Raw genomic sequence first — 12,320 nt, forward strand, 5'->3', positions numbered from 1 at the left:
CAATTCTATTATGACTTCATGGATAGATTTGTAAACCGTGCAGACTTTGAATACTGCGAGATGGACAATATCGGGTTCATGACAATATCGGGTTCTACCTTTGAGTCTGTGATTAAACCTGAACTGCGACAGATTTACGATCACGGTCTCAACGGTTATTGTACCAGTGCCCTAGAGATTGAGGCGGACTGCAATCGACATTGGTTTCCTCGCACTTGCTGTAAGGAACACGCAAAGTACGATCGCAGAACGCCGGGGCTTTTTAAAATCGAATATGAAGGGGACGAGATCATTGGTCTTTGTTCCAAGACTTACATCGTTTCAGCTCGAAAGCAAGTGTCGCTTTCAATCGCCGTGATTACGGCGGAGCGCTTACTTAAACGCACTAAGAAATGTAAATCACTGAACAGGCGAAAAAATATTAAACAAAGAGATATCACCCATTGTAAATTTTCATGCAAAGGTGTGTCAAAGAAAAGAGTAAAAGCGCCCCTGACCACTTTTAGAAATGTTTTAAAAACTCGAAAACAAGCTTTTGGGATAAATATGGGTTTTAAACTTCACAATAACCAAATCTGCACTTATCGTCAAGTGAGGAATGGTTTTTCCTACTTTTATTGTAAAAGAAAAGTACTAGCTGGCGGTGTGAGTACAGGACCATTAGATATAGAACTGTGTCCTTTTAAAACTAAAAAGAATAATGAAATCGAAATTGATGACTTCCCAGATAGCAAGCTAACATTGGGCCAACGTTGGGCCAACGTCATCAGTTACATTGGGCCAATGTTGGCAAATGACATTGACCCAATGTCAGTTTGCTCATCGGTCCAATGTTGGCCCGATATGTTGGACCAACGTTGGCCTAATGTGTAGTCATACACACATTAAATTGTTACAAATCTGCAAATGAACTAATCCGATCGTCTCTACAATCAGAAGAAAATATACCTCCAATCCTATATTTGAAAATACAAGTTAGCTAAAATAAATAAAAAATAATACCAGACTTCTTTAACTTCTTATATTTAATCAGAACAAAATAAATTATTATAGAGATGGAATTCATTGTTTCTACACAAGGGAATTAAGCAAATGAAAGTATAAAATAACAAATGTATTTTGAATATAATTAAAAAAATAAATAATTTTGCCCTTTTTAAAGATTAAAATATGTATCTAGAATTAATTTCCAAACTTTTCCACTTATTGTTACTATATACACTTTTTTCGCAAATTCACTCATTAACAGGTTAATAACCAATCACTATCCTCTGTTTCACTTTTGAACGCATTTAATTCCTTCTTTCTTTCCCTGTCTGTTCTCATTCTTCACTCTTGATCACATGCAGTGGAATTGCTACTTTCCATAGGAATTTATTTGGCACACAAGCAGTTAGTTCGAACAGCTCCTTTAAATAAATGTTAAATCCATTTAGCAAATCTGAAAATAAAGAGAAATGCTGAAAACTAAAAGTAAAGTCGTACTTTATACAAGTTCATAGTAATTTATTCCTTGCATTAGAAACTATTAATACAATGGATATTTTAATTATTTTGTATTCTTTTTAAATTATGAATATTATTATATTTTTCTACATTTAGTAGCATGTACGACTATAGCATTTTTCTGGGGGAAAACTGAGCACGTATTTTTTATTACTTACTTTTTTAAACCCCCATCATCTTTGAAAAAGCTGGTTTTCCTCATTTGCCCATCCAATGGAATTCCTTGCAATTTTGTTAAAGAACTGGGCAGCAAATACTCTCCTCTTTATTCGCCAAGTTATTTCCACCAATTAAATAGAATGAAAATGTTAATCTATAAAGAAGACATTTGCTTTCCATTAAAGTACCAAGTTATAACTCCTTGATTTCTTTTCTTAACATTTGGTAGAAAATATGACAGAATTTTATAGATGTCTAAATGATTATGAAACTCACCCAGGCAAACTTTCAAAGATATTAAAAAAAAAATTATGAATCCAAATGTAGTTGGAATGTGGACGTAATATTTCCCTTTGTTACAGTCATTTTTCAAAAATTAAGCTCAAGAGCTGTTAACCGTGTACAAATTAGATTTTAATAGTAACAATGATACGCTTTATTTTATGATTTATACATCATGCAGAAAAGGCACAGTGTTTAGCAACTGAACTAGTTACATAAAACTTAAGCACGCTTAGAAAAATATAAAGATTGCATTTAGTATGTTTAGACAAACAAACTTTGCTTTTTGTGCATTAAAATCTGAAATAATTTGAGGTAAATGGTACTTACATTTCTTTATATGAGAATGTCTTGACACAGCTCTAAAAATCCACACAAAGAACACACATTTCAAAGTTAAGCTTTCCTTTTTACATAACACCTTCAGCGTTCTTCTGTAGGAAACCTCCGTGATTAAAATGTTGGACGTGCTAAAAAGATGCAGATTTGACCATCCCGTCCTATCAGATATCATATTACCATAGAAACTGGCCAGTCTCACGCTGTGAAAACCCTTGTCCTAATTGCTTGGTCAGAAAATGTGCTCTTGTCTTGGAATATGCTCCCTAAATCCAACACTTTAGAAAAATTATGTAATGGGAGTCTTTATATAGTGTGTTCGTCTTATATTTTCATTTTATTTTTTTTTGACATGCAAGTTAATTTAGATTTATGCATAATTGAATAATTTTTTATGTGATTCTCAAAAACATTTAATTTATTACTACATTTAAAGATTTAAACATAACTTGATACATCACCATGCATGTTTATTAAGAGACACACGGTATGTGTAACATATAATTAACTATTTTTGTCTTTTACTTCCACTCTCTCTCTCTCCTCTCTCTCTCTCTCTCTCTCTTTGTCCGATTATATAAAGAACACTTCACCCTGTTCCCTGAATTCTGACTTCACCCCAACGTTGGCTCAACGTTGTCTACCCAACATAATGTATCAAAATAGGGACGTAATTCACAATATTTGCCCAACGTTGGGCCAACGTTGTACTCCCAACAAACTCCGTCAACTTAGTGGTGACAAGCCAACCAAGGTGGTCCAACGCTGGGCCAACGTTGTGTCCCCAACCAACCTCGGCTTCTGAGTAAAATAGTGTAATGTTGACATTGGCCCAACGTTGGGCCTACGTTGTACTCCCAACAAACTCCGTCAACTTAGTGGTGACAAGCTAACAACAATGGCCCAACGTTGGGCCAACGTTGTGTCCCCAACCAACCTCGGCTTCTGAGTAAAATAGTGTTATGTTGACATTGGCCCAACGTCGGGTCAACGTTGTACACCCAACGCCAACCATCGGCCAACGGTCCAACCATTAGCCAACATTGGGCCAACGTAGTCATGCTATCTGGGTTTGATTTAAATCTTATTCATCTTCTAGAAGAAGTGGAATAAAAAAACTCGATATACAATTAACTGTCGAATATGACTGAATAAATGTGAAGTTTTAGACAATGGAAAAGGGAGGAGAACTTCATGGTTGAGATTGTGTTTAACTTCATTGACAGGTTTTGTTGTTTTTTTCCATATTACTCACAGATATATCATTCTATTATTAAAAGTATATCGCGTTACTTGTATATATTTAAGAATTACTCTCAATATTGTTATTAAACTGTCTCCATCTCTGGTCATGCGTGAGTCAGAGCATGTGTATTAGTGGCCAAACAGGTAGCGGAAAGACAAGATTTGTATATCGGTTACTGACTCGTTTAAATGACATGTATGTAAAGGAGCCCCCGAAAAGAATTTTATATTGTTACGGAATTCATCAGCCTTTATTTGACGAAATGGAGCAACATATTTCTAACTTGAAATTACATCACGGGATACCTTCTAATGAAACAATTCAAGATTTGACTTCCGATCGTCAGCACACATTAATAGTTTTAGACGATTTAATGCATCGAGTGGTACAAGATGTAGACATGGAACTTTTGTTTACGCAAGGCTGTCATCACCGACGTCTCACCGTCATTTTCATTACCCAAAATATTTTTCCGAGAGGCTCTAAATCTCGAATCATAGCCTTAAATACCTATTATATATTTAGTACTCATGAAAAACATGAGAAATTCCTCGCAGATATCTATGCTAGGCCGACAGCTATACCCAGGACGCTCTAAATGATTAATAGACGCTTACACAGATGCAACGAAACGAGCTTTTGGGTACCTCGTAGTTGATACGTCACCACAAGGCAACGACAAATATAGACTCCGAACCAACATATTTCCGGATGAAGAACCCATAGTTTACACTAGTTTATAAGAATGCGCTTTCAAGTTTGTCTTAAAAATGAGTTCCTTAGTCAGAGACCAGAAATCCTTTTTAGAACTTTTACTACAAACATCCACCGCACAAAGAAAGCTGTTACTGAGTTCTGTGACGAAACCACAATTACAAGTGTTGGGAGAAATAGCTGCGAACGTCATACATAGTGTCATTGTACTTAACCAAAGTGAGAAAAATATACTTAAAAAGCACAAATCATTTCTTCTAGTTTTGGGGGATAAGAAGGCGTCGCGAAAAAGCAAGTTACTTCTATTAAAAAGAAAACATCGGATCGTTCCCATTTTTCTAAAAATCGTAAAACCTTTCCTAAGAAGATGGTGGACGTAATGCAAAAATCTGTTTTGGTACCATACGACAAATACCAACGTCTGTTGTCTCTCCAAGAGTCGCATCAGGAAGATTTTAAACAAAGTTCTACAGAAATACCTGAACACAAACCTGAAGATATGACTAAACCTGATGAGTTACAACAGGAGACGAATAACCAAAGCTCACAGACCGAGAATTTGGTGGATTCTGAAACTAAAGAGGATTTTTTGCGAAAATCCCCTGTGCCTTTAATAAAAATACAACCAGGACTCCAAAAGACTTTAAAAATCACAAAAAAAAATTCTGAAAAGCGCAAAGAAACCATATTCTCGATACAGACTTAATAAAACTTGGATTCAATTTAAACCATATTCACTGTTCTATTATTGATTATTAATGCTGCATACTAATAAAGAAGTATATATTATTTCTTATTCTTTAGTTATCTATTTGACGGGATTTACAGGTAATTCTCTAATGTAAAAGATAATTCTAAAGAAATAAACCAATTTCGTATGTGAATTTTATTAGACGATAATTACTAATAGTTTTTAGGGGTGTTTTTTTTTTTTTTATTTTTTATTTTTGTTTTTTTGTTTTTTAGTCAACTCTGTGTTTTATCGAAATAGTTACTTAGTATGAACTCAACTTGAAGGTTTTTGTTAGCAGCAATTAGGACACAATATAAGTTCTATTCATGTTTCATTTTCATTAAAATTTTAAATATCATTTTCATATTAAAAAGAAAATTGTTCTTAAAATATTTTATTGATGTAATTGTTTTACATAGTCAGAGACCAAACGGTCGTTTTCATGCAGATGTGATACACTAAAATCATGCATAATGTTTTTCATGGAAAATCCCACATTTCTTTTAACAATGAAATAAATACAATAATGTCCACACACACTAGACGTTTCTGATTGGATTCTAGACCGGGAGTATTGATATTTAGGACCGTTAATTGTCAAAATGTATCTGAATCTGGTGTTGTAAAATTCCGGAGAGTTTCCTAGAGAATCAAAAAATTCTGCTGGGCCTATTAAAGGAAAGTGAAAAGCGACCCAATGCATTCCTCTTCCTCCGCATCTGTCTGTATTGACTACCCAAAACCTATGTTTCCTGGCGTTGGTTGGAAATTCATCAGCACACGTAACTTTTACGTCATATCTCGCATATAAGATTTCAATTCAAAGTTATTCATTTGAAAATAACGCTTCGAGATTGGTCTATGTGAAGAATTTGTGGAAATTTTCCGTACAAGATTAATGTTGCGCTCTCCGGTAATGGAAATACAAATTTGAGTTCTACGCGACAATGTCCTTTTTTCTTGTGTTAAAATCTATGTAGGGGTTGATGTCTAAGACGTACAATGCATTCCCTTTCGGATATTCTTCACGTTCTACGTAAACGTTTTCTCTACCCAAAACCAGGGTTTGGTAAGCTTCCAAGTAAGTATGAGACTGGTAGTTAGGCTGAAGAGGTTTGGTCGGAAACGATTGTCCGTCTACATAGAAGGCCACAAAATTACTATCAAAGGACTGAAAGTTAAAAGGTGATTTCTTATAATCTCTACTGAATGCACTGCTTGATACCAATCCTAGAATGAGGGTGGAGGGAACTTCTCCCTGAAATACGTCGTCCATGGTAAAACCAAATTCTCTTTTAGCGATGGAAGCTATTTTCAGATTAGAAAATAAGTACGGATATATTGCAGGAGACTTTTCTAGCATTTTGACATGAGCCATGGTCAGAGCAGGATTCGGTCTCTGGATACATAGCTTAAAACTAGCATCGACAATCTGAACTTTGTAATCTAAACCAGACACTGACATCAGTTTGAAGGCATCCTTACTGGGCCACAATTTTAACGAGAGTGATACTCCATTTAAAATTAAACGGTCGTGTTGGAAGAGGTCAACCTGCAGGGGGCCTTCCAAATCTAGTATTTTGCCTTCTTTAGTAAATAAATAACGTAGGTACAACCCTGAATTCATGCCCTTGATAGGATCGGCATCGTCGGGATTGTTGGAGTCCTTAATGAAAAGTTGAGAATATCGCACTCCGTAGTTATCGGCGGAGGTAGTGTGTCGATGTAGGCCTTGTAAGGATAGTTTGTGCCCAACTGAGATACAGGGGTTTGCCTGAGATTGGTGTCTACCTGAGCAAATATGGTATGTAAAGGTAGATTCGCCAAACCCACAGCATCCTCCTTAGTGATGAGATTGTTCAAGGGATTCAGTATTCTCAATTTGACTTTTAACCGACTATTTTTAAGATCCATGTAACCCGTAGAGAGTGGTGGTATGTTAAATTCCAAAGCAGAGTACTCTAATATTTAATTGATAGGTCTGAATTCCACCCATTCTCTCGTTTGAATGGTCGTGTCGACAGGAGGTGATTCAAAAAGGGAAAGTTGATTTAAATGATTTTCATCCATGACTTATCGTCGAATTGTGTATAGAATTTAGGTTTCTTGGACTTAGGTTTATGGTCGCGTTTGCCAGGCGGGGCTAAGAATCGTCTCTTTCTTATAGATTTATCCTCATTCGGAGAGTTGTCTTGTTCGCGCTCTAATTCGGATCTGGCGATTTCGACGGCCTGTGCCACTGGTGTAACAAGCTTCACGGTGGGTTTATGTTCTTGACTCGGGGGTTCTGCTCCGTTATGAGAACCACTTCCTACAATGTAACGCATCTTGTAGTCCGGTCGAACTCTTCCAGCAGAAATATCTTCAAAATGGCGAACCCATTTATCGATATTCGAAATGTATGGTACCCATTGCATTTTTTTGAAGTCGTATACTTCTACTGATCCCATAATTTCTTTTTACGCAGATACAGAGTACAATTGAAAAATTTAACTTGAGAATGAAGAACACTCAAGTCTTTGTTTCTTATAAACATCCTTATTTGACTGATTTCCTGTTTAGAAACTGTGATGTAAAAGGGATTTGTGAAGGTCATCTGATTAATTCCTCTCTCTAATGTGATGGCTCTCAAAATTGGTAACATCGTATTTTTGACGTAACTATCGCCTACGATGTCACAACATACATACAGTATAGCTGTACTAACATCATCGTGCATATCAATGTTTAATTCTAAAATTGCACATCTCCACGAGTCGTCTATCAAGTAAGTTTTGGGTATTGTAACAAGAAAGTCATCAGGGGTGTTGGAGGGATGTAAAATGGTTGAGTCTCTGCTGTCTATGAAAAGATAGACGGCCATTGCTTGTTTTTCGTGCTTTCTCCTTTACTTATACCAATTTCTTATAACCTTAGGACTCGCTGTTCCTGACGGATAAAATGAGTATTCTAGCTAAGTAATAGTCTCTTAGAAGACTGGGAATCAGGGTATGATGCGACAGTAACGTTCTTTTCTTACGTGAGACTGAAACTCTAGAACTTGACATATTCCTCATGACTAAGATGTGTCGACGGAAAAAGCTGCGGTCGTGTGATAGTATGGGTATTGTTCTATCAAGCAGATGGCGAACGACATCACCGAGAGCAGAAATCTGTCGTTGATTAGCTCTCTGAATTATGACGCGTTGTCGACTGTAATTCGCATGCCCGAGTTCTCTTAAAATGTCGGCATTTTGCTCCATTTTTGAACATTCTCAATCAAATTTTTTGGGCCATCCATACCATTTGACTAAAGCCTGGTTTCCTTGGTATTTTATTATCTTTTCGATTCTATACAAAGTGTCATCTGTGATTGTTATTTTCTGCAACTCTTGTTGGTAAAAACTACCTTTTATGTCTTCTTCTCCATCGATATCCTGTAGTTTGTAAATCTGTATACCTTGTTTGATAGAGCGAGATTTCACGACAAAATGCTCTCCACTCCATCTTTCATCGTATTCCCGATCAAACGCTCCTCGCAACCGAGAAATACGAAACATGTCACCAATTTTAAACTTATATTGTATGTTCCTTACGAGTTTTGACTGCGTTGAATTTGAACTGTCACTGCAAGCATAATCATAATTCTTCATCCAAATGTAGGGTTCGTCACTCTTCACTTGTTTCGCAGCCATTTTGATGGAACGGTGATAGGTAGAATTATAACTTTCGGTGACTTTAGGTAAGATGTCTATCCACTGATGAGTCTGGTGTTTTGTCATGTATCGACTCAATCGAGATTTTAATGTTTTTATAACTCTTTCGGCATAGTTAGCTTTCATTTCGTTTTGAGTAAAAAAAGTGAATTATACCTTTTTGTTTCAGTAATTGTTGAACCTCTTTACTAACATATTCAACTCCTTTGTCACTACGAATCTCTGCAGGGGGTGTAGAGTGTGAAAACACGAATTTTAATGCTTTAGACATCTCAGAACCCTTTGTCGATTTTAAGGGAACAGTCCAAACAAATTTTGAAAAAACGTCTATAAGTACTAAAAAATACGCATATCCGTCGTTGTCTTTTCGATAGGGAGTCATGAAGGCTGTGTCTGCGTCCCACTGGTATCTAATTTCCGGAACAATGACTTTCGTACGTTTGAATTTTCTATTGATTTGCTTATGTAGAGTAAAGGTTTCTTGCTTTTGTAACCATTTTTTGATTTTAGATCGACTGAGTACGTACTTGTCCTCCTTTCGAACAGCTCGATATAGCTTTTCCAATCCACTTAGAGACCCAGGGTGCTTTGCATCGTAATAGATGGATTCTAAGTAGTCTTCGTACTTCATGATTGTGGTATAAAATAATTAGAACTGACTAGTACTTTTTTCTTCTCATAATGAGGTTTGTATTTGTACTATAGTTGGGTACACAATCTCATCTAGGTCCTTAACTCGTTTTATGCCAGTAATTAACACGCTCCCACTTAAGTGACATGTAAAATGAATTTCATTTCGTCGCAACATTACAGCAGGAAATAATAGAGGGTCATAAGAAAAGTTTAAGGCGGGAGAAATTGAATTAACGATTAGATAGCTTGTGAAACGCGGAAGCGGTGACAATATGTACGTTGGTACATGTAAGTACGACGTCATATCCAATTCGTTGAATGTAGCGAGCATACCTTCTCAGTCGTTTATGTCCAGTATTAAAACTATCGCATGCTCCGTTGCAATTAATCTTTCCATTGGAAAATATTAAACAGTTCCCTCCTATTTTTCTATGTTGAAAAATTACCCCTGGAAATTTGAGAGGATCGTACCGCACGTTAATTAAGGGGTTGCCAGTTGTTTAAGATTAATAACACAATTCATGTCTCCTTGGTACACGACGTTTGTCAACCTCATTATTCAAGCAAATAAATTGAACATAAGTTTTTGAGGAATATATACATGTATATCCTAGCTGAATCATATGATTAAATAAAAATGAAGATTCATAAACGTTTAAATGAACATGTTTATTACATCTGTGTACAAAATGATATTTCAATATATTTTACTCACAAGCAAATATCCACATTGTTTAATTCATTGTCATTTGTGAATGTAGCCTTCAGTATCTTGTACGTCTTTTCACACATGCGCGCACACAAAATTAAAATGTAACATTTATTTTACTACAATTGATACCTAAAACAATCAGGATGATAATAATTTATGAAAGTCTTTAAAAGGTGTCTTCTTGCTTGCACTGTCTCTTCTCACCAGTTCACATACTGCAGCGGGTTACAAGTAGGACATTGGAGCATGTTTAATTGGTTCATATGATCCTCGCGCAAAAAAAAAAAACAAGGAACAAGTGATTCGAGCTCATCTATGACTTTTTCATTCATGTGGGATTTCAGCGCTCTGTACTCCAAAGGTCGAAGACACAGTCCTTTTTTCGGTTGGACGAGCATTTCTTTGTCCGGTGGTTGCCAGTATTGTCTGATGTCCACACACGGATTGTCTTTTTTAATTGTACAGAAAATGTTAGAACCCATATGATAGTTCAACTCCTCTTTTTTGTTCAAAGCTGTATCAATCATGTCAAATGCGAGTGTCAATGTTTTAAAAAGGTCCAGCCTTAAACTAATTCCCTTCTTTGTCGCAAAGCGATCCGTATTCCATTCGCGTAAGTCTACTCTTCTGTCGTTGTTTTTCGTAGATCAATGAAGCGGTCATTTTTTAATGCTAACTTACAGCTAGAAGAAAACATGTTGTCACCGTGAATGCTAGCAGTTAAATGACAAAATACTGGAGACTTTTACGGAAATGAGTATCTTTACTACGTCACATCCGATTTCAAAATCCAGGTTTGTTTCCTTCATTACCTCATTTTCATCCATGATAAACATCCGGATAACATCCATGGACATGTTAAGAGTAAATTCACCTTAGATATGTGCACCTCAAAAAAGAGGCTAATACCAAGCAAAGATAAATCCTGTTTCCTTTCCTTTCATTACATGATCACTTGCATCATTGGGTAAACATAATGTTTTGTAAGGAGAGTCCCGGTTCCGTTACTTTTCTTAAAGAGCTTTATAGAAAAGATATAAATATCACATCTTTAACGAATGATCTCGTTTATCACCACATATACTTGACCCTCATATTTCGAAGCAAATTCTTTTATCATGAGATGATATCTGAGCCATTTTCCCCCAGCTAGGCCACATCCAATTTTATATGGGAAAGCTATGCTCTCGTAGTCTTCATTCGATAGTTCATTCAGACATTGCTTAAACCAGAATTCTCGTTCACGTGGTAGGTCCTCATAAGGTGGTATTTCGCGGTATTGTGCTGTACGACCCATATCCCACTGACTCAGAAAACACACTACATCTGGTGAACGACCGTTGGGTGAACGCAGAATCTTTACAGTTCCTGGGGTCCCTCTGTCCTCGGGAATAGCAAGGTTGCGCCCTCCTACTCCTCTTCGCGTTTTGTATTAATATCTGCCCATGGAAATTTATGAGCTATGTACCTAGAAAGTCCGTGAGAACGAATGGCTAAACAGTTCACTTGGTGTATGATTGCCTTTACAGGAGTCGTGCAAATGTCACCAAAGCTATAGACGAGGTGTTCATTATATCGCTCCCATTCCGACTTCTCCGTGTCTCTTTTTATTTCTTCTCTTAAGTTTATTAAATGACTAGTTCTTGAACAATTAGAGGTTTCATTCTCAACTTGTTTATCATCTTTCAAGGTTTGGTTATAAAACTTGTGTCTTGACTCAGGCCACATGTTTAAAATTTCTCGTCTCATTTGTATGTACTGGACATACACGAAACCGTTCTTATCAAAACTACTTTGATGAATCAAAACAGTAAATATACGTCTTATTTCAATAATGTAATTGACACACTTTAGGATCTTAATACATTATTGACATAGTCTTTAAGTTTCAACCCATCATAACATTAAAAGAAATACAATATATTCATAGGACTGAACGTTTGTGTATTAGCTAATCATCCGGGTTTGCTTCCCTAGAATTACATAGTCATTATTAGCATCCGGATTTACTTTGTACTTCCGCCTTTAAAGCCCACCTCTCCACCTCAAATCAGTTTGCACCTCAAAGTAGCATAAAAACAATCCCTCTCTACTACTAATGTCCTGCTCACACGGAGAGCTTAATTCGAATTAAACGTAAGTTACTGCGAATTAAATTTGATCCGCGTTTAATGCGAATTAGGTTAATTCGAATTAGTTTACTGCGCATTAAATTACTTCGCATTAGCTCCGTGTGAACGCTAAGCGAAGCTAATTCGAATTAAATTTTGACGCATGCGTTAGGGCAGAATTAAGTCACAG

The 12,320-nt window shown here is 36.3% G+C and overlaps 1 protein-coding gene across 1 annotated transcript in view; it reads left to right on the plus strand.

Annotated features, from left to right (window-relative positions):
* Window positions 1–12,320, plus strand: part of LOC133190405 (gamma-interferon-inducible lysosomal thiol reductase-like) — a 270,569-nt gene that overhangs the window by 173,269 nt on the left and 84,980 nt on the right. The window lies entirely within an intron of this gene.

The sequence above is a fragment of the Saccostrea echinata genome, unplaced genomic scaffold, assembly GCF_033153115.1.
Source record: "Saccostrea echinata isolate AGI-Se365-2 ecotype Australia unplaced genomic scaffold, CSIRO_AGI_Sech_v1 ptg000001l, whole genome shotgun sequence".
Classification (NCBI taxonomy): Eukaryota; Metazoa; Mollusca; class Bivalvia; order Ostreida; family Ostreidae; genus Saccostrea; species Saccostrea echinata.